Source organism: Amblyomma americanum, chromosome 2 (assembly GCF_052857255.1).
Source record: "Amblyomma americanum isolate KBUSLIRL-KWMA chromosome 2, ASM5285725v1, whole genome shotgun sequence".
NCBI classification, from domain to species: domain Eukaryota; kingdom Metazoa; phylum Arthropoda; class Arachnida; order Ixodida; family Ixodidae; genus Amblyomma; species Amblyomma americanum.
Window position 1 is genome coordinate 95,951,432 of NC_135498.1, and position 24,201 is coordinate 95,975,632.

At 44.4% G+C, this 24,201-nt stretch overlaps 1 protein-coding gene across 1 annotated transcript in view; it reads right to left on the reverse strand.

The window, feature by feature from the left end:
* The window catches only part of LOC144121639 (uncharacterized), a 120,591-nt gene that overhangs the window by 26,769 nt on the left and 69,621 nt on the right, over positions 1-24,201 (reverse strand). The window lies entirely within an intron of this gene.

Genomic DNA, 24,201 nt, shown 5'->3' on the forward strand with positions numbered 1-24,201 from the left:
CGAATTCTCGATGGGTTGTCCACTCTTTGATTGCGATTGAGACCGCCCACTTGCTGATGAGACTAAGACAAGAACCAATTTATTTGCGACGGCTGCCCTAATTATAGGTGCTCTCATTTGTCAGGAGAACAATCTTCGCATTAGGAGCGCCATGCTGACAAGATCCCCAATATACACGGCACGCACCGAATACAGTTCGTAGATCAGATGATCAGATGTCGCATCAGGGGAGTCCATACTACCAACAAATGATGTGGCGTCATCCTTGAGTTATTGGACGGTTCAAGATTTTATACCATTCAGTCTTAGAAAGGAAGGGTCACAGGGGATTAAAACGGATTTCGGAGATTGGACTGATGACGTTGGGCTGTGTTACGCAGTGTTCGAAACTGGAAAGTTAAGAGCTTATAAAGTCTTCGACCAAACAATTTACTGTTGAAGAAACTGCGCTCATCTTGCTCACGAGCGGTTCATGTTTCTCCCAGTTTCCCGTTGTCGGCATCTCGATGCTTTATATTCGACCCACATGTACTTTTCTGTCTCTATTCTCTCCCGCTGTGTAGGCTAGTCTTCTTTAACCAGAAAACATTGCTATAAAGGACGACTTCTTTTCCCGCTAACCTCACTTGCTCAATTCGATTAAACTTAATCTCCTGCGTTTATAACGGTAAGAAGTGAACTCTGACGAAGAATGACCTGGGAGGACTTAATGTAGAAAGAACTTGACCAAATCAGCGTGTATGTCTAAGAGAACGCAGTATAGTCGCTGCGGAAATATATATCAAAAAGGTATGCGTCAATGTACTCCGAATCTTCTAAAGAGAGCAATGTGGGTTGCATAATCTTTATCAGCCGAGATTTGAAAAATGTGAGTAGCAACACACGTGATACAAGTGTGGCTGAGAAGTGACCCTGTTGGGGTGAAAACGACAAGTGGGGCCACACGATGGTTGCAGAGATTTGAAGCATCAATTCACGTGCGTTAACGCTAACATGGATGAACCTGTCAGCCACATCTGGAGTGTTAATTTGACTCATGGATAGAGAAACGACTTTTTACGAACATGACAATCACTGAAAATTTTTGACTACGTAGGCATGTCTAGCAGCAAATCAGTATTTGTTTTCCTCAACTACCTACTACGCATGCCTTTCCGCTTCTGACTCAGCACGTCTGCCGCATGGCGGGAAAGGAAGCAGTACCGTTACGCTAGCACCGGACAAGGAGGTTCTTTAAAAGCCACCTGTAAATTTTAGGGCCGAGCTAAGAAATTTGGACACGTATTCATTACGATGTTTTTCACCAATTTGTCGTAACCCTTCGCCATCGAAGTTGGGGGCTTTGGCAAACAACGTCACTTAGTGCGTCTGGTTAAACGCTGAGCTGACCAGTATGAAAAAACCAAATCAATGCGTCAGGACAAATGTGTTTGCAAATACTGCTCAAGATATTAGCGGCAGGCCACATGGCCTTGCTCGACTTAACGGTCGCCCAAAGCGCACACTAATGCAGATCCCCACGCCTCTCTCCTCGCCGGTTATCTCAATCCCGAATCCCGCAATGGCAGGATTTCTACCTTCTTTTATGCTATTTATTCGTCGCACTTGGTTGGCTACTCAAACCATTCTCTCCTTAGGTACAGAGGGGGGTCCGTCAGTCAACCATCCGCTTGATCAGCGAAGCGCTCGCCTTGCTCAGGGACCATCAAATGAAGTTCACGTCAACGCGCCAATGCCTTGGGTGCTTGTTCATGAGGGCACCGACGGCACATAGCCAGGTGTAACTAGCAGGATGCAAACTGTCATCCATGTGCAATGTTTTTGCCTTATAGGTAGGCCGACCCAGCAGTTTTCAAAGAAATTGTTTGCAAAGGAGGAACAGGTCCTGCCGCATATATTGCCAACGGGCTGAGACATTCTACAGCGCTATATGTAGACAGCATGACCTGCTATTCTATCCAGAGAACTTGGGTTGAAGTTTTAAAAACCATCATTCGACGAAATGGGACAAAAAGTTTTCACCATTAAACATGCAAACATGTGGCACAGCAGAATTGTCATCCGCGGGGCTGAAAACCAAGATCCTTTCGTCTCGTGACTGTCTTTGCTCGATACTTCGTCACTGCTTCGCGCTACTTTCACCTTGTCCTAGAAAGCGAGGACCATCATCAGGTTTCGGTGAAGAGATGCTGATTGGTTGACCAATAATACGGCGTGAAAACTTAAGTAGGCTCACAGGTGGTGAGAAAAGAATCGACAGGACGCCTGTTTGTTTGACGACAGCTTATAGAAGCAAAGATAAGGCGTCGAGCGGGCTATTATTTACTTACAGTTCCGTTGGCCGGCTGCGATTGACAGGAATGGCGGGAACTGCCAACACATACCTCCGCGTCTTAATGACGCCGCTTGATGTTCGCATCGCCCAAGCAGTGAATATTGTCACGTGGTGGTGACGGCAGTCGAAGCAGCGATGAAGACGGACAAAAGGGTCTGCTAAAAGAAAACTGTTTATTGGGCTGACTTGCACCCAAAATGGACTGAATCACTCGGCGGCGGCGAAGCGAAGAGCGTGCTCGGCGGTCGTCGAACAGAATGCCCGCCTCTGTCGGCCATGCTCAATTTAAAGCTGATAGCGAACATTCGAGATAAAGGGCGCAAAGTTACTAGAACATTCCGGAACAACGTAGAATCAGCTTTGCCTGGCTGCGATCAATCGAGATAAATCTAGTCGCGTCTTGCGTCGCAAACAAAGCGATAAAGTTGTGTCGCGGCAGATTTGAAAAACGAACAAACACTGCAAATATTCGCGGCAATATGGTGCTTTTATTTGCCTAAGTCTTTGGGCGGCTTCTATACGCAGGAGGTTGGACATCAAGGGCCTAGAAAATTGCACACTGGAAAAGACAAAGAGTCACAAGTTCTGCACTTCAGGTGTGCAAAGTTCCCTCGAATGCAAAAATTACTGCGCTTTGACGAGGTGCATAAACAGGCATGAAGAAGAAGATCCTTTAGCTATTGTGCTAATCTTCACGATTCATCGGTGTGAATAGGAAAGACACTGGTTATTGCCGATGTGAATACTTTCGAGCACCTTCACGAAACCAAAGCTGGACCCAAACCAAAATGCTCTGTCCAGTTTTCTGTCTGTATATTCGGGTGAGAGCGTAGAAGACGACATTTGACAGCTGCATTTAAATTCCTGACATATCTTCGATTGCACTTCTCTGCCCTTTGTTTCACATTCTCCCTACGTTTCCCTGCCGTTTGTACCCCAATCTTCGTTCACCCTTACTGTCTTACGCAGCAAAGAAATGCGGGATGTAACAGACGGCTCTGCCAAGCTTTCATCACGAGGTAGATCGGTAACTACGTATCGTGCTGCACAATGCGAAATGGCTCGCCCCGCAACGACCCACGCATAGGGCTACGAGCAGACACTAGGCTCCTTGATCAGCAAACTAGCAACAAACTGCCTTCGTTGCTTTCCTTCCTTCATTTTTTTTACAACTGGCAGTCAGAGTTTTGGTTGGTTTTTCGAAGCTAGCCCAGCAGCTGCAACGAGACGACGTACTACGTAAAGCGCAGTTGTCCGTTACTTCTGCAACGGAAGCAGAGAATGGCGAAGCACCGTACCGTAAAAGAAGACAAACTCGCCCACCGCCCCTAACTTATTTCAGCACCCGCCATGCAGTTCGGGACGGGCTAAAGGCCGCCTTCTCCTGGGTCATGGCGCGCCATTCGCGAATCCTTGCCGCCGAACAGTCCGTTTGTCAACCGAGAGCGCTCTCTGCAACAGGACGAAAGCGACGACGTCGGCGATTAACGACACCACTTATTTTCTTTCTTTTTTCTTCCATCGACGGGTTCTCTACAGTTCAGGTTTCGTTTGTCTTTTTTTGTGAGCTCTTCCCGGCTACATTGCAGAATTGGATTCATCGTTGGAGGTGCAGTTTTGCAACTCGTCCTTGTGTGTTTCTTCCCTGAAACAGCCATGCACACTTACACCGCACCTCCGGTCCTCTGAGACAGATAGAAAAAGCGCCGTCTTTTTCTATCGCTGTGTATTCTAAGCTGTCTCTTCTCCCATTCGCCTCCACAATAAAAACAAATCGGCCTGATGGCCTTCGCGTCCCACCGTTCGTAAGACCTCGAGCCACGGAACCGTATAGCTACTCCCTGTAATGGACGCTCGCTGTCCTATGCAAGCATTGCTCGAGCGCAAACGACCAGAAACCGCAGCGGCGACAGCCTTGTGCGCGCAAGGATGCTGCCCCGAGCTTCGGAGAAAAAGGGAGCGATAGATCGATGCCAAAACACGTGCAGTGCGTGGAGCGTAAAAATGAATACGTAGGCATCTTTATTATTATTTTTTGTAGACGCCTAGGCCTGCCTACGGCTGCTCCGTAGACCCCACGCAAATCGTCTTGTTTATAGGCGTGCTGCTACGGCTGAAATCTGGCGGGTTGTTCGGTATTGAAAAACGGATGCGAGAAGCAACAGAAGCAGCTGAGAAATATACCGCCAGTGCTGTTGCACTGCGGACAGAATATGCTTTCTTGTTCGCAGTGAACCGAGGAGTTGCGGTTACGATGAGAGCTACTGAAAAAAGGTCATGTTGGGACAGGAAGGAAAGCGATGTATGGATTATTCCATACTTGGGGCGGAGAGAGGTTTGCCACACTGCACGGCCCCGGTATCACTTCGACCAGTCTCGGAGTTCTTTAACGAGCCCCGAAAACTCAATGCAGAGGCGTTCTTGCATTTCAGCTCCATCGATGTATTTGCCTCCGGAGCAGGATCGAATCCATAACGTCGCGAGAAAAAGTAAGCGCTACAGACAAAGCGAGGAACATCGTTCTAATATACCGGCTGTGTCACCTAAGACGCTCGGCAAGATTTAAATATAGGCTTTTTGAGTTAGAAGAGCGTTTTTTTTATGGCAGAGCACTGACAGCAGTGAAGCCCATCAGAATGCAGCTAAGACATGATAATTGATTGGCTGGCTAAAGTCACATTGAATAAATAACTTTTTACCTATTACCGTTGGTCTCCTTTTTAATTTTGAGGTGTGTTGCCCACCGTAAGTAATGCCCATATCTAAAGTGGAGAAATACTCCCCCCAAAAAACATTTTTTTTAAGCCGGACCTTTTTAGACCAATTCGGACGCTTCTTCAGGGGCGACTAATAGTTGAGCAAGCAGCAGCAGAGAGCGGGCTTCGCTTTCCCTTTGCTATCACGTGGCAAAGGCCATTAACACACGCCTAGTGATAGCTAAAGGGAATCGAAGTCAGCTCCCTGCTTCTGCTTGCTCGACTATTAGTCGCCCTTGAAGAAGCGGCCGAATTGGTCTCAAAACGTCGGGCTTTAAATAACCAATAGGTTGGTGTATTCGTCAACTTTAATTATGAATATTACTTGGTAGTTAAATTATTAGTTTCATTTGACAACAAACTAGACGGATTTCCGTCGAATATGTTCTTGTTGAATATCGGTATCAGTTTTTGGAATTGCGAAAACGAAGTTATCCGCGGCACTTTGGCCCAAAAAAGTTCGGCGGCGTCGCGCCAAAATGCATGCATCGAAAAGCCCGCAGGGAAAGAACCCCTCTACTCCACGTAGCTCGTCGAATTAGCCAAATTTGTCGGGCGACAGAGCTAAGGCTAAATCCATTTCGGGAGTTCTAAAAACTTGTATGAGTATTACTTACGGTAGGCTACACACCTCTCGATAAATAAGTAAGAAGACTAAGTAATAGTTCCAAAGTTAGCTACTCAGTATTAGTTAGCCAGCCAAATAATCAGCCAGTCTTACCCGCATTGTGATGCGCTACACCGCTGACAGTTCTAGCCGAAAAAAGTGCGCTTCTAACAAAAACTCTATTGTTAGAAAGTTCAGAACATCTTATGTGAAGTACCCGGCATAACTACGAACTGATGGGGGAGCTGATATGGAATCGTTATGGAAAACAGCGCAGAACACCGCGAAGCAAATTCAAGAAAGAGATAAATAAGTGCCCACGAAAGGGGTTGCTTTTTAACGGAATTATTTCCTAGGAATATTGGGTAAGGGGGGCCGCACATATTCCCTCATCTCCCGATTCAAAGACGCAATCGGCAGGTAGGATTAGAAAACTAAAATGTAAATATACAAAAAATGTGGAGCAGTAAGACAGAAGCAAGAGCACTGAAGAGGACGGAGTGCACATGGGAGCCGTAAAAGCGGAAATTAGTATAAAGGTAAAGTTTGTTTTGCTGGTAGCTCACAGGTTCGGCGACCAGTATACCTTACGCCTGCTTGATTACGCGAACTAGGCCTATATTTTCCAATGATTCGTTTCATTTTTCCATTTGATTTGGTCGTGTTTCATTGGTCACCGCTCCCATGGACATAAAGAGTCGCCGAAGGTGTCACGCTGTTTTTGACAAAGAGACTTCCAAGATGCTATTCTCGCAAGCGCATCCCACGCACAAGTCGCAGTCGCGGACAGGCGCAGACGCAGGCGACAGAACACGATGACAAATTTAACACGCCTGGCACGCTTTATCGATGGTTGTCCAGCCATGGCATAATATGTGGGCGTTGATTATTCGAAGAATCGGAGTGGTATGGACCGTGTGTCGCAGCCGGACTGGATGCGTTGGCGGGAGGGAGTCTAGCACCGGGGCCACGACCAAACAGGCCTTGTCTGTGGATGGCTATATGCTTGCCCATCTGTGGCTGTTTGTCACGGTGGACGTCATCATGAAATGAAATAGATTGTTAGAAAAGAATTGACGGTCGAATTGCGTAGTTGGACCTAATGCAAATTAGGGGCGCTAGGACTTCGGTTTTCCCATCGGCTACGGCATTCTGTTAATGTTCACGGCTGGAACTTGTTTCAATAGGAATAGTAGAATTCCCACACATGCGGAATTTATCATTCTCTACATTCTGAGAAGCCTGGAAGCCCTTATACTACTCCTGGCGCAATGGTGCAGCGGTTAAGCAATGGGCCACTTCCATACAATGGCAGATGCGGCCATCAGAGCGGACAGTGAGACCCAGATGGCTGGTCTCAAGTAATTTCACGTGCGAAGTTATTAACTGAACAGCCAGCTGCTACGGTGGGCACTAATAATATATGAAGAAAGCCAACAGCCACTAACACCAAGAAGAATAGGCGAATGTTTCCTGTTTTTAATTTGTGGCGTTGATCAATTGCAGATTAATAGTGTAATCATATTAACGCCTAAAGATAATTGATTAGAAAGCAAATAATTGATTTATATGCACGGCAGGCTGTACACAATCTAGTGGCCAGGTGACCAGCCTGCCACAAACCGCGAACCGCACAAAGCATTCCAGCAATAGGGTAAAGGAAAGGGTACGAAGAATGAAGAGGCCAACAATCCCAGACCAAGAATTTGGGTTCGACGACTCTCTTCTCATTTCACACATATCTTTATTAACATGAAAAGGCAGTCGGCGCTCCAGACGCGTAGTGTGGGATCGTGGGCGATGGTGGCGGCTTTGCAGGTGAAGTTCCAGCGCTGAAAGTCTGAACTAAGTACGAAACTCCACAGGAGGCCGCTAAACAGCAGTCTGCTGCCGGTGGCACATGTGGTGAATTGAAGTTTAAAATCACCATAATGTATAGCAGCCAAGGGCTGTCAGCACAACACACAAACCAATGGTTCATTCGGAAATGCGGACGCCTTTAAAATAATACGCTGTTGCTGATACCGCAGTGTTCAGCCGCACCCGCACCAAACGCGGCACGTGACCATAAACACCGTCAAGCTTTTGGAAAAACTGCTGAACATACGCACTTCAGACTCTATAGTTGTAAAAACAGTAATGTGGAAGTGAAAGCGAAAGAGGCAGGAAAGTAATGAACAGACGGAAGATCAAGAATAACGGAAGCTGTCTCTGTGTAAAGGCAATGCTCAAAAGCGATTAAAACAACACGAGGCTGCTCAGGTGTGCATTACGAACCGACATATCCACTGAGTTCCCTTACACGAACATCTAAGACGAATAGGCTGCCCTTCCCACGGGGTTGCACCACGTAGTCTTGGATTCGTCAGGCGTGCTCCTTCCAGCAGTGTCTCCTCCCATAAAGCGTCGGAGTGCCCACTGCGTCTTCATTTCGCCTATTTTTCGTCTCCGAAGACTGAAGGCGCAATTTTTGTTTCTGAAGCACTTTAATTACTTGTCTGCTCATAGTCTCAAAGCTTCAGAGAAGTGCCTGACTTTTTTCTGCAGGTACTGCCGCCTGCAGCACTTAAACCCGCCATCTGTTAAAGTTATGAGCACTTAAAGTGGCGAGTAAGAGCCTGTGGCGGTGCTTAACTTGCGTCGCGCACTTCATTGAATGTAAAGCTGTACAAATTCTAGCTCGTTTCACAGAAAGCACGTGAATCAACGGTCTTGGTTCACTTTTTAAAAACAGGTTGTTGTGATGGGGGGCGGGAGGGTACAGGTAAACGATAGCTTTAGCGGTACGGAACCTGATATCCTGCCTTGTACATCACAACCTGCGCGCATAATGCGCATGCAAAGCACAAAATAAAATAGGACGTGCGGAATGCTATCTACGGATTAACTTAAACTGCAGAGACACACGTAGGGGCGGTCCTGTCTGCTAGAACGTATGTATTAGAGATGGATTTGAAAATAAAGACTGAGATTCTTCTTTTTTTCCCAACAAAAGGCAAGTAAGAGAAGGGAGAAGCTGGCATACACATAAATGTCCTTGCATAGAGGAAAACAAAGAAGGCCTAAAAAAAGGCTTGAGAACGATGGAAAGTGAACTGCGCAGGATTAGCGAATATTTATTAACGTATTCATTAACATAAGAATGGCAGGAAAATCAGTGGCTATATACCGATACTGCACTCTACGAGTTATTACGTACACGGCACTCAATACGAGTCATTTTGTGAAAGCATATCGAATTGAATAGCTGTCTGATGCATCAATGAAAGCCGATTAGGAACGCGCTGTACAAGAAAGGGGGAACGCTTATGTTGACGAGGAAGATTTATGCACCCATTAACGCTGCAGCCGGATAGGAGAACCGTCAAGTGGGCTGCTAATTCTGAATGCCCGTAGCTATCTCCTAATGAGACTTTAATTAGAACACCATCTTCATCTCTACAAATAACCGTTTCTATTTACCAAGTACGTTGCAACACTAATAAGCCTGGCACTCCGACGTTCCGATATACTCGCTCGGGACGATCACTTTATCAGCGAGCGCCAAATTAACCGTGCAGAACCTGACAAAGCACATGGGGCTTCTTTGATGCGGTAATGGGATACGCCAGCATTGCTTAAGCACATATGAGGTGGGCGAAAAATTATACACTGATTTGAATCGCCGTTTTGTCCCTGATTGGGTGCTGGTCCGTTGAGATCAGGATGGTTTTGTGCGGAGTTCTCACGAACAATGGAGACACGCACTGGTTTCTGATTTCCTAGAACCTCTTTCGTAATGCAGTGCGGGAATTTAATACACTTTTAGTTCTGGTCAGAGAGTAGTAAGCCGCTTGAAAGGCTAAAGTGTTGATGGCTAATGTAACTTCGGAGTCTTCTGGCTTTGCCGGTGGTGCTCGCTTCTTTTTCGTTCCGTCAGCATCGAAGTTGGACGAAACGGTAAACCTGCTGTGCTCAATGCGGGTTGACGGCAACGTTTTGCAAGCAGAAATAAATAACACAAAAGATTCGCTGACACACATCGACGTGAACGCACACTCATAATCACCGTCCTATGGCATTAATAGCGACCCTGCACGTCAATCTGAACAAACGGGTCTTGATTCGATCAACGCGTAGTGTTCGTGGTTAATTACATTAAACAACTCTCAAACGAAGCTCGTCTCTTTCAGCAGAAGTTCATGCCACGTATCAACCACATAATTTCCTAATAAAGTAATAAGCAGTTGAGAGAGCGACTACTTACAAGTGCCTAGAAGTTCAGCTTAGAACCGGCTTAAATTGTAACTATCACTTTAACCCAAATGTAGCATCTGTGAACCGCTCTCTAGGCCTCTTATACCTCACCTTCCATATCATGCTATAGAGTTACGACATCTTGGTTAAACCAGCCTAACTGGACCTGAACTGAATACACTTTGGCCAAGTGGGACCCGGATCAAGCCTACGTCACGTATGACTAGCTTATCCCTACAGAGCCGTATTATAGGCCTCATTTCCTTAGACTACCCACGCTTTACTAGCGTCACGTTGTTAAGAGTTCGTGATAAATTACATAACCTTTCCCATCACTGCAAATTTGACCGATTAACACTCTTTCACAAACTTTTTTGTCCTCTGTTGCTTCATTACGACTTCTACTCGCTCTGTGCAGCCTCCTCACACCGTGATCTTCCATCGATGTTAAACGCATCACGTGCTGCACTTCTGACTACACCAAGTTATTCATACCTACAGCTACTACCGACTGGAAAAGACTGAAATGAACATAACGAGTTTTCAGGAACTTGTAAACAGTTGCGGTGATCTCAAATTTTGTTTTTACATTTATTTCGTTTATCTCCTGTTTATCTTCGCGTTCTTTATTTTTGGGGCACATTTAAATGAATAAATAAAATATTGTCCGATGGCTGAATAAAATACCAGCTCTGGAAGCGTGATGCCAGAGGTAGCCTGGGCCTCGAGGAACGTGCAAAACGTGCTGGAACATTTACCGGCGCACAAGCGCCAATGATACGTCGCACTTAGAAGCACCACCGACAGGAACATTCCACAAGGGCTCCAACCCTTCTTATCGTTCCTGTGCATCGATCCTTAAGAAGAGCAGGCATAATAGAACGCTCTCCTTTAGTGCTAGATTTTTTTATGCCAATGACTCATCCGAATGGCTGATGCCGGTGGAAAACGGGGCCATGGTGGACGTGAGACAATGATTAGGGCCACAGAAAAATAGAATGGGCCAGGAATGCTTATATTGGTTCCAATTTCCTATACCGACCACGACAGTGTTCACTTTCCACAAGAAATGGGGATTACAAGGAACTTCGTTTCTTTGCGTTTACTTAATTGCACGATCGAGCAATAAACTGAAGCTGCAAGAGAGCTTTGTGGTTCATTCGTGTCCACCGGCACGCGAACGATTCTTGAATTTTACAAGCATCGGTGAATACGTCTTGAATATCGCTCAGAGGAAGCTTGGATGTCACCCGCCGTGAAGGCACAGCGGCACATGCGCTCAGCTGCCCAACACGACGTCACCGCTTCTCGATGAGGCGAAGCGATCTTGTCATCTACGATGTCAGTGCATGTTAATAAATTCTGCACCCCCTGGCCACCCACGCGGTCGAATTTGTTCGGAGCCGTTCAAGGCGCCGTCGCACAGAGTCTGTATGCACCGACGAAACGGTAAACCTCACATGACATGCTAGTAAGGTGGGAGTGCCATTACTCGTCCGCTATTAGCTCTTCAAACAAAAATAAATTTATCTGTTCTTGTGTATAAATCAATCAAGATGGCAGTATCCAATACAGTTATTAATGAGCTCCACCTGATATCGGTTGCGAACAGGTTGAACTGAATTTTAATGACGGGAATTTATTTGACCAGATGTGCGGGACCTGTTCCAGTGCATAAAGCTGCCTTTGCAGCAAAACAACGGCTAGAAAACTTTAACAATGCTTTGGCGTCGATATATCACGTAATATAGAATAATTATACTCCGAGGAAACAGATGAAACGAGAAAACAAGAAGAGTACAAATGTGCGTTATAGGAAATAATGAGCGTAGATTACCATCAGTTCAGTGAAACTTGCAAGAGTAAGGTAAATTTAACGTAACTGAATACGTATGTACAGAATTTGCGCATATAGCTGGGATACGCACGTATATAAAATATGTTTACAGCGCTTACAGCGTAATACAAACATACAATAAGTGTATATATGTAGGAATCAAAGGTCCAAACACCAAGCAAAGGCAAAGAACAGGTATTTAAAGAAAAAATGCTCAAAATCATCTTTGAAACGAGCGCTATACAAACCCGAAGAGCTCAGGAGTAATACGCATGAAAAATATAAAGAACAAATCAACCAAGTAAAGTCTCAAAATGCTTTAATGTAAAATCGGCTCGATGCACATACTTGCACTTGTTGAGTATATGGCCAAGGTTATGTCCGCTTTGCTGGTAGCTTTTAATTAGGTCGGAAACAAGGGACAATACAAACGACAATAATAGGGGTATTAGCAGAAGTATGTTTAATTGCTAAAGATGCGACATCGATTAAGAACTTTCTAAGATTCTGAAATAAGTTCTGAACTAGTCATCATCGTTTTACCGCTGGCCACCTCAACAGAAAATACCGACATGTTATCGCACCAGACCGGCAGCAAGGTACGCACAGAACGGCACCAAGTAAAATATGCCGCTCTCATATAGCACAAACAGCGACGCTACAATGTTCCTGTTTTTGGTATAATCGCACACATTACTAATAGGCCAACACAGCGAAGGGATGGATGGAAGGGGCGGAAACACGCGCTGTTGAATTATTATTGAATCACTAACTCGCCTCTTTAGATATAACAAACATTACCTTCCTTTCGTAGCCTTCGCTGTAATCCCAAATGCCTATCAGTATTGTACGGGTTGGCTCATTCCTCCCGTAGCAGGAAGGCTGCGCCACCGGTACTCATTAGATGCCTAAAAAGCGTGGCCTGAAAAAGGTGGTCGTTAGCCGATCACAAGTGAGTGCCAGACTTGGGTGTTTATTTATTTCTTTCTAATATTATCAGCCTCATGCCGGACATTAATAGATTAAAGAAAAACGACAGCTGTCAACGCACACGACCACAACTGCCGTCACAGCTGTGGCCGGGAGTTGTTTCCGGGAAAGCACGCCTGTGCTACGCACGCGTGGGAGGCCGGAAACGACGGACGCCCACGAGCGCAATTAACGGAATCTACTGGACGGGCTGCGTACTGCGCTACGCTTCGAGATTGCTCGTTTAATGCCTTTGTTCTCATGTCTAACGAGGTTCGCTGTTAATTAGTTCGGCTCTTGCGTCTCCACCGTGCCGTAGGCAAACGACGGAGGAAAATCCGCGAGTGACGTTGCAAAGAGAAACAGATGGCGCCCCCAGTGGCCCGGATATGAAGAGCCGATATTTCGGTCGCCAGCGCACGGATGGCGTATGCAGATTTGTAGGGTAGGCATAATTAATCTCAACGCGTCGCGCCATTCATCAGAAGGGAGCGACAGTACTCGTGGGCCCGCTAATGGGGATCGTATGATGTGTGGAGAGGACGGCATCATCATTCGCTTCTACTTAGGGCTCATAAAGAAAGTCCAGGGAATGGTGATTCATTTTCGCCTATGGAGTTGGGTTTCTCGGCAGTGCCAAAATATATTATTCACGCTGAGAGAAAAAAAAAAGCCAAGCTTATTCGGCATCATTATGTAGCGTGCTGGCTATCTTCCTGAGTAAGAAACCTTCATACGTGTCGCTAGAACTCCGGAGTTGCGCTTTCTACTTTTCTTGTCAGTAATAAAAAAGAAATATGAACTGTCGCCAAAAATGCGATGCGCACTGTAAATGGCAACACATAATGTCCTTCTTTTGCACCATAGAACGATGTGAGAACGAAAGAAAACTTTAAGGCTTCTGCCCAGCTCTTAAATTTAGAATGCAGCAAACGGCTTTCTTAAGCGGATGCGTGAAGATTCTGTTGGCGGCGTAGGCAGGCCTTTCTGCCTCCTTGACTAAACCGCCGAAACTTCTCGGCCACAGCATCCGTAGTCTTGCCAACATGGCTAAGGAGTTTGGCCGGTTGAGTGAAAGAGACCGAGCTCACCTGTGTCGCCAGAAGCATTTGAAAGCGCGAAAACGAATTAAAGATGAGGAAGACGGCGATTTACAACAGCGCTTGAGACTCTTCACTAAACACTGGCCAATCCCCTGACGTGGGTATGTGCAATGTCACTAAGGCAACAACAATTAACAACGAGTTAGAATACATAGCGTTAGTGCTTGCGGCAGTACCAGAGTAGTATCCTCAGTAATATCCGTATCGCATGTTCAGTGTTGGAAGCAGTTTCAGATCAGGTTAAACAAATGGCTTTTATTAAGAATGATTTTGCAAAAACTTTTGATAAGGTTCGTCACGATTTTTTGTTTGCAGCCTTGAAAAGCGCGAACATTGGTGTTGTCTTGCTTATAGGCGCAAAACTATGTCATAAAGCGCCCACTACAAGACTTGTGGTTAACAAAGCGCTTATCCAACCTAGCCCACTTCAATCATTGGTTCGAAAGGGCTGCAGCGCTGTCGCCTTTCTTATTCGCTTTACACCTTGAGACCTTATGCCTTAGTATAATAAAAAAAACGCAGGAGTTCGTGCACTCTAGCTGCCGGAATGTCATATCAAAATTTTGGCTTATGCTGATGGCGTTGCCATTTTCTGTACTGAGAAAAGAGTGTGCTCGAAGTTTTGCATGCATTTGAGAAGTTTGATGTGGTTTAAGTAGCAGCTCATAACCTTGATAAATCAAAGATGTTTGGCTAGAACACTGGAGTACAAAATCAAGCCTTTCGTTAGGCACCATGTGGGATTACGAAGGCTTACACAATTTGGCCTTCCTTTGCATAATATCGCAATAGTGGGTCTCACTGGGGTTTTCAAATCCGGTCCCCCGGGCGACAAACACAGACTTAGATGAGTAGTGAGCTGTCTATTTGCACAATTATTCGATATCTTCTTGGTTTCGAAGCTCGTCTACGTAATCCAAGCGTTGATTTGTTCAAGGGAAAAAGTACAGGATATGCATAGATTTATGCGAGTTTTGTGTGGTGCTCTAAATTGGAGCCTATGCCTAGTGACAATTTTTTTCTCTCTCTGCGCTCTAGTGGAGCGGGACTTCAACACTTGTTTCTTCATGGGCTTGTTTCAAGGTTTTTCTTTTTTAACGCGGCAAACCATCGCTTCCTCGTTGCTGTGCTTAATAGATGATTTTGTGCCCATTTGTCTATTCTGTTCGCGCCTACTGGTCATACACGTGAGAGGCCTTTGTGGATTTTCTTAAGGCAGTTAGCACATAACATGTCCTCACTGTATGTTTTTCCTCAGAGTACCTGTACTGTCTCTCCGGAAAACAGATGACACAGGTTATGATTGAGACGTTATTACCGATGTATTGGCAACCTTACCTCGCCTTTTTAGAGAACAGTGTATTGAAACGGTGCACGTATGTATGTTAATGTATGTTAAATTTCAAACATCGACTTTACCTGTAAAAATGTGGCTTCGTGCTAATGGCACGTTTGTACAGTGGTCAGTGAACAGCCGTCTATGCCAGAATTCAGAGACTATTTATCATGCGTTTTATCCTGAAGCCGCGTTCTTTTCAGACATTCGTCATCGAACTCTCAAAAAGCGCATTCATATCAGGCGCTTTACTGCAAGATTGTTGCCTACTGTGAGACGTTCTAAGGTTGCATATTATCTTTTTGTGCTCATCGGCCTGTTTATCCCGCGGAAGAGCCGCATTATAGATCGCTACTCAGAGCCGCCACGTTAATCGAAGTCTCTGTTTATAGAGCAGTGTGCATGGTGCGGGGGGTAAATGCTGCGTAGGATGACCTCCAGTCTGGCTGCCTTTACTTGAGGCATGTGTGTGCCTCCCGGAATTTTGATGTGCTGGTGGCATGATAGCCGGATACTGGTATGACCATGTATGATGGTTCGCGAGATGCAGGCTGGTTACTTAAGGCAAGAAACCTGTCAGTGTTCTTGTACTTCTATGCAATAAAGAAAAAAATGCGGCAGTGGTTGAACGGTCTTAGCCATCAGGAAACAGAGTTGCTCTGTTTGTTTCGGGGCTGGTTAGAATATCGTATAGGGGCTAAAGTTTAAATATAGGGAGAAGTTTTCACCCTCATTGTTCGGCCAATTTCGGCTTCATGCTCTGCCTTTGGTTCAGCGTGGTTCCCGGACAATATCTGTCTAAATTTGCGAGAATGTAATCTTTAACTGGACCTTTGGCAAATTGCAGAGAAAACGTTAGGGAGTACATCAGTTAGCACATTGGAGAAGTAGCGTTCGCTACTCGAGTCGGCGAGGTTAACCAGAGGGAAATGACTTCCTGGCCCCTTTGAATCTAAGGCAAAGCCTAAAATTGCTTATTCGTGCCTAGCGTGTTTGCGACCCTGCCTAGGATTGTGATAAGTCTAAAGATAGTTCATAATGACCGGCATACATTTTGGAACCATGGAATGTCAGCTAGAGAAAACATGAAGTCAACACTCGTACCGGTGAGCTTAACTTCTTCGTCTACCTATTTATTTCCAATTGTACTGCAGCGCCTGGTAGTCTGCCAAGCATTATTTATACTTAATCATATCCTGCGGTATAAGCATTACAGAGGAGAGTGGCTGATCAAAAGAAACAGAACATGCGAAAGTTGTGAAGCAGAAAAAAAGCATATATTAAGAAATGAAGAAAAAACAAACAACCGCAACAAAAAGCAACGTTTTTATTAAAAACTGCTAAGTTTTTCAACGTAATTAGGAGGAAGCCATGAAGGAACTCAAAGAACAATGAGAAAATGTTGTAATCTAAGTATGAAACCGGCTCTACGTTGCGCAATGCGCGGAATGAAGCACTCGGATGGAACTTGATTTCGCTTAAAATAAGGCCGACTTTACGTCTTCGATCCACTGAAAATGACGCATGGGAAAATGCAACTAGCAAAGCGTGCAGCATAAATTTATTGTAAAATATTGTTAAAAACGTGCTAGTGGGGCGTTTTACTTCGCGGCACAAATGTTGTTGGGACCGAGTTAAATTTTATAGAAGTTATTATTGAACTACGCCGACGGCTAGAAAAAGATAAGAAAAACCTCCAATGAGAGCTTGGTCTATTCTATTTAGAGAAAGATAACATTTATACCATTTTGTCAGAATGAGAATGCACACTTCGGCTACGAATGTACGACTCTGCGACAGAAGGAGCTTTATGTTATAAGAGGCTATGTGAATATGACGTTTCAGATACATCAGCATTATACTAGGTTACTCTCCGTGTGTGCGTTCCAGTTGAGGTTAAAGGTGGCGTAAACATGCAGACACTTATAAGATCTGACATATATACGAATAATGCGTCACTGAGTTAATGAAAGAACCAATTAATACTCTAGAAAAAATACCCACATATATGAATTTATCAGGTTTGAATCTAGCAGGTGAAGACTTATGCCAGCAGAAGATAACGTCAATGCGAGCCAGAATCGCGGGTGTGTCACAATAAGTTGTCAGTAATAATAAGTGTTGTCATCTGCAAATAAATGTACCCGAGAAGGAAGATATTGAGGTCATCTGTAAACATTAAAAGGAATAAGGGCTTGAAGATGCCTTGGGCACGCGCGCATTCCGCTATGTCCGAAATAAATTTTCCCTTCTGTACACGTCATTGAGCATAAAATGCGATGGTTATTTGCATGTACAAAGTTAGAGCCTTGGATTCAGATATCTCGGAACACGATCGCGCTACGACAATTTAACATCCGAAATGGTCTAGAAATAGGACCCCCTCTTAGCGTCCAATATAAACATGCACGCACACTGCAGGTACTAACGAGACTCTTATTTGATTTTGAAATAATTTGATAGTTGATGGCAACAATGGCTGGCTGATCGCGTACCTATAATGTTAAAGAAAACACTTTCAATCGTTAGTGCACTAAAAGCGCACTAAAAAAAGTTACATGTATGTTAAATAAATCGCGGAAGTTTAAGTCTTGAAACCTGTAAATGAAATATATCATGCCGAGCACGTTAAATATGCGTATTAATAAATTATGAAAACTTTGCTATCTTTAACGGCCAGTTATTTTGTTTTCTACTAAACATTACGCGGGTATCGCCTTGTAACGCCAAAGCTTTATCGGGGTACAGAGAAGAAAACTAAATATATGAGGTAGTGAGTCCATTATTGAAATTTTCGAACACGCATGTGTGCACAGAACGGCAGCCGCTAGTATATCGAGCCATTTTTTTTCAAGAAAATGCTTTTCGAAAGAGTGCACCTGTGAGGCTTTCTTTTCAGTAATATGGACTCTAACAGGTAAACCATGGAAAGTTCACCTCTGATAGTCCGGTCTCGACTGCGGCCTAAAAATACCTCTGCATTTTTGGCACTTCCTTTAATAGCAAGAGGTATATACAGGGTGTGTCTCGCAAGATCTTACACAATTTTTAAAATTGGATTTGTGAGTCTGAGTTTATAGAGTTAGAGTTTGAGTTAGGATTTTTCAGTTCTTCGGCATAGCATTGTCAGCGGTGTAGTACATCAGAACACAGCTAATACGTGCTAACTGGCAGGCTGGTTAACTAATATGGAATAGTTAACTTTTAAATATTAGTATTAGGCTCCTTGATTATTGAAAGGCCTGTAGCCCCCCGTAAGTAACATCGGTATCAATTTTTAGAATTTCAAAAACGTGATCACCCTCGGAGCTGTGCCTAACAAATTTCGGATATTTCGACGAGATACCTGCACTGGAGAGGTTGCTTTACCTGCAAGCTTCTCGAAAGCTCGTGTATTTTGCTAAGATGTAGCCAAAATTTATTGGTCCACAACGCCGAGGTTAACTCCGTTTTCGGAAATTTAAAACCTAATATGAATACTTACGGTGGGCTACACGCCTCTCAATAATTAAGGAGCATAACAGTAATACTTAAAAAATTAACAATTCAATATTAGTTCACCAGCCTGCTAATTAGCACTTCTTAGCTCTATTCTGATGTACAACACCACTGACAATGCTATGCCGAAAAATTGCTCTTCTAACTGAAAACGTTTGTTTTTAAAAAAAATTTTGTAAGGCCTTAGGTGAAGCACCTTGTATGAGTGTGGGAGTAGCGATGGGTGCTCCAGATCTTCCTAATGATGCTATGAACTTTGTTTGACCACTTAATACCCAGAAGGAACCTTAAATTAGGCGTGTACTACTTGAATTTTTATTTTATTTTGGCTGTATGAGCGAACAATACCGCGTGTGGTAATAATTTAAGCGTGTGGTTATACCTAGAGCGTGTGGGATCACTGAATTTTTGTTGACTTAAGGCGGAAATATAAGGCGCTAGCCGATTAACACAAGGAAATATGTACGCGTATTACAGGAGTGGAAGCTCAAAGGGGAGAAGACAATCAAACAAAGGCACAGAGCCAGCTAGTAAGATGCGAATAAAACAGGTGGGCTGCGTATTTGATTGACGTGGGACGAATGCAGTCCGTATCGATTTGGATATTCCCGGCCTGGAAGTGGAAACGATGTGTCTCTTGGTAGTTACTTCGAAAGGTGGCTTCTCAATGAAGAAGTAAGATCCGGCGTTTCTTTGCTCGAAAGTTTAGAAAGAAGAAAGCACAGTAGAAAGTTGTCGGCGCTTAGATTCGGGGATGAAAATATTCGCACGCAATTTAAAGGTTAAATTTAGGTTTGTATAAAGTATAGGTCATAAGTGACACCGTAGATTGTAGGTGTTGCGTGTATCTCAATCTCTGCAAAAATAAGTTCGTTCAGTAGGTTGACAGGGTTGGGGGAAAAGTATTATTCGTTCCAATCAACTGGTAAAAAATTTTAGTGTACTTATGATAGAGTTTGTTTGGCTTTTAGCCGAAAGCCCAGAACAAGTTCTGGGTTGTTGTCGGTGGTGACAGGTACTCAGGCCCTGGTGGTTGTTCCGCAGCACTTGGTAGCTAATCATGGCGTACCAAGTCAGCCCAGCACAAGTTGCAAAGAACTGTGCACGAATGGGCTGAAGAACAGTGACAGTTACACCTGTGTGCTGAAAGGAAATATAGCTGCATCCAAAATTTATAGCATTTTCAGCAGTCGCAGCGTGCCGAATGATCCGGATGCTTGCATTGCTTTGAACGGGTTCCGGCATAGGCCGGTCAGGAACCGCGAGTTCCTTATTACCAGCCCAGCTATATGAGATTGCTAGTGCTTCTTTGAGGATAAGATCGCAGCTCATTCTCGACGGCGGCTACGTTCCCTAAGCGTTGGTCCTTGAAAGACAGTTCTAAATTTAACAGATCACGCATAATTATGCATATATTATGCATATATTATGTACTCGCCCCTCCTGCTTGGGCCTACTGTAGGTCTGCAGTATGTTCTAAATAAAAATAAATAAAATAATATATGTTTAGGGCAGTGAAATAGTTGGGCCGCTCCAAGTCTGGTTTCCAGCTAACGCTGTTTATTTAGCCTAAATTGTCGCAAATGAATTCATTCGTAGTTAGCAACACAGCATTCAAAGGTTTGACGTCCAAGCTGAGGTCGAAGTGTCGTATGCCCCTAACTGGACTGGCTATTTGGGACGGTAGCACCACGGCCTAAGCATCTTCAGTATTTGAAGACTTACTAGTTTAAAAATAGACTACAAGACGCCTTTAGTTTATTACTGTAATTTACGCTTTCTTCTGAGAAAGAATTCCCAAACCATAGCTACCCAACTTATGCCTCTCAGAATCATCCCCGCTACTAGAACGGAAAGGTCTGTGGTGTTTCGGCAGAGGCTCCGGCCGTGTTCGCAAGTTTTTTCTACACATAGAAGCCCTGTCTTTGTGGCAACTTCCACATCTGATATTTTTAGAGGTTACATAAACGTGTGCAGAGAGATCTCAGAACATTATCTGAACTTAATTAGTGGCTTAAGTGTGGGTGCAGAAACTAATATGCAAAATAGGGAGCAATGTTTTACGATATAAAGAGACACCCTGTGAAGTATAACCATGAAAGAATGAACCAAAACACATCGCGTTAACCAACTTATGGCAGCTAAAATAAAAAAATGATATATCACGTAATACTTTCAATGATTACAAAAAGATAGAAGATTTGATATTCCAGGTTTTATTTAAATGCACTAAAAGCCGAGAAAGTACAACCGATTCCGAGAAGGCGAAAGACAGGAGTTCATTTTCGCTCTCAGCGCAACACGAACTGGACACAAGACGAAGGACTAGCACAAACAGGCGCTGGTCTTGTGTCCCGTTCGTGTTGCGCTGAGAGCGAAATGAACACTTACCAACTCGCCCAAATTTCCGCCTTGCCGAACGAAAGACAGAGTTACCACACCCACTTCTTCTTCTGTGTTACGAGTCTTTAAACTGTGAGTGTCCGAATCCTCGCAGCTGTACGTAGCACCGCTTCAAAATCAACATCTATACCTCTTGCCGTAGCTGGTTTAAGGCTTACAGTCTCTATACCTTATGTCGTAAGAATCGGCGAAACGGTAACGTGCTCTTTCGTCAAAAACAGCGCCGAGAAATTACTGTCCGACATGGTGTCCAGAACGCGATTCCACGCCACCTCGGCTGTTCACGGTGCAGGGCACTTCAGTAACCGTCCTTTCGTGACCCGCATATTGTTGAGCGAACGGCGCGTCCCGTCAATGGAATGAAATATAAAAAGACAGTCGCAGGAAACTCTGCAGGCGAGAAGATTACATTCTGCCAGAGTCAATATTTGTTCCCAGGACGGGGCCTCCGCACGTGGTGCTGCTTGCTTCATGCGCGGTACTACGTTGCCAAAAGGACATCAGCCTCCAACTATATCTCTTCGTAGCGCACAAGTACGTGCTACTTGTGAAATTTCTTGGAGATACTTGGAAGCAACGATAGAGTGGGTTCCTGGCATAGTCTAAAGTTGAGTTGATGAATATGTGCGAAAGGGAGCCGGCTGTCTTGAAAAATAAATGGACGCAAAAGCAAGTACGATTAGATATATAATGAAAATGAATTATGTCAGTAATTATTGAGCAAGAGAATAGGGCTTCGTTATGCGGAGGGTTTTTTGTCATTAAATTGTCTTTCCGCGCTAATTTCACACGCTGGAGTTCAAACAGCGCATGCCGCTTGTCACAGAGGATCCCTGCTATTAGCTTTTAGCTACACCCCGCCAGTACCGCAGACCGAAAATAAGCAGGTCGCATGTATTGCATAGGAAGGCACCATGAAGAAGGGGAATATGGTCGGCTTTTGGCTTACCGAACGACTCGTGTCACAGAATTGACAGTCGGCATTAAACCCCGCTGTTGTCGTTGAGGATGCCGTAACACGCTTTGAATAGCAGTGCTATATGGGTCCCTCATATCATAAAGAGACTACCAGGAAGCAAACCTGACATCATAAAATGATCCAGTAGTGTCAAAAATGATTACGAAGTTACTCCCTGATTTAATTCTACTACTACTTGGGCAGTGTGCCCTAAATACATTCGATTAAAAAATAAAAATCAGTAGGAGTGTGAAAGCGACCATTGGAGAGCAGCATCCTATTACCCTTTTCATTGAAGCTTTTTGTCATTAGCTTTATCTGTCTTGAATGTTACTCATGTATTTCGAAAATCAAAGCTCACGACGAGCTCAGCAAACCTTTAATGCGTGCAGGCTCGGCAGACAACAACCAGAAGATGGATGCTCTGAGACTTGATATTCAACTGAATTCAAATTGAAATTCTGAAGTTTACGTACTACATGGCGCAGCTGATGCTACAACTCGCGTATAACATTGTCACAAGGTTCTCCCTTTCAGCTGCCGCTTTTCAGAGGCTGGGAACGAATGTTCTTGCCTTATGGCAAACTATGACCCTAAGTAAGCGGGGGAGGGGGGGGGGGATAGATGTGAAGCGAGAAAATAAACAGCGCTTTCACTTTGGAAAGGAGAGTTGCCATGTGGATTGGTAAGAAAGCATGCTGCGCTCACGGCAAGCAAGAGCATGAAAAGACATTTGATGTTTGTAACCTCTTTTCTTCTCCTTGCTTTGATCACCTCGCGGCCACACCGTGCCTTCACACAGCCACTAGTGCACTCTGCGGCGCAATGTTTGTGTGCAAACCTTACACTGTTTATCCCGTCCTTATATAAGGGCCCCTTAACCTTCCATACAACTTCCTCCGCGTTTTTTGTGCAACACGTGCGCCTTATTTCACTCTGGGCACGGGCACGTTCAAGTTTGCTTGGCCTACTGCTGGATAGGAATATCAACCCCACGCATCTTTGAGTGGTTTTCTGAGAACATTTGACCTAGTTTCGGGGCGAACAATCTTAAGTGGTCGTGAGTGTGTGTAAGATAGAATTGGGTTGTTTGTATGTGCGTAAGCGCAAACAGGTTCTAAGTTTCATAACTTATTCCTCGTAAACAGGTTTCGCAACTTATTCCTGCAATTCCTTTTCCAAAACGCACGACAAAAGTTCGAAATTTTCGTCTACTCGTGGCAAGTATGTGAAAGGAGCGCGAGATTCGCGGAACGTTAGAGCGAACATTGTCGAATGGCTTGCAAACCAAGGTGAAACGAAGTGTGAGAAATTCGTAAATTTTGATAATAAATAGTTCCATGCATGATGTGTCAACACCAGCGGTATCAGCGTTGCCAGAGCGCTACAACATTGCGACAGCAAATCATACATAATGCAGTCTCTTTCAAAGCAAGCAATTGGTTAATGATTAAAGACATCCTATTACTCTAACAAAGTTTATTTCAAAATTTCTGTCGGATACAATTTAAGTCTGCAGTGAAGCTCCGCCCACATTTAGGGCCGGCGCGAAGAATTTCTCTACGATAGAAAAATATTCTATCAATCCAAATTTTCTTGTCACTTAAACTAGAAGCCAATCACAAGACAAAATTATAAGCTTTAAAATTTTGATAAATATCCCGCTTGATAGAGTAAAACTTAAAAAGCTGATTTCGTCTACTGTTATGATTCGCTAGCGGAGTAATAGAAGGCGCCGCGGACCGTGGCCGAAATTGTTAACAATTTCTCTTTTCCTAGGTTTTATCCTACTATTGTTTACATTTAGAAAAATCGTTATCTACCCAAATTCTAAAGTAGCGATTGCGGCACCGCACAAGCTTGGCCTAAAACACGAGAACCATTTCAGTGGCTTGTTGAGATTTGCCGTGCAACAGCGACACAAGTGCTTCGAATTCGATAGCAACTGAGAATCTTGAAGGATCTCTCGAAACCGCCCGTGTGACACGGGTATTATTTTCTTTTTTCATTTGCGGCGTATACGGTGCAGCTAGGATGATGCACGGTGGGTGTGCATTGAGAGGAACCTGCGCGCCACCCGGAGGGCTGAAGCCTGTCAGCCTAAATCTCGCGGCACGTGCTAAGGCCCCGCCAAGTGTCCGATGATAAGAAATGGCTACCGCG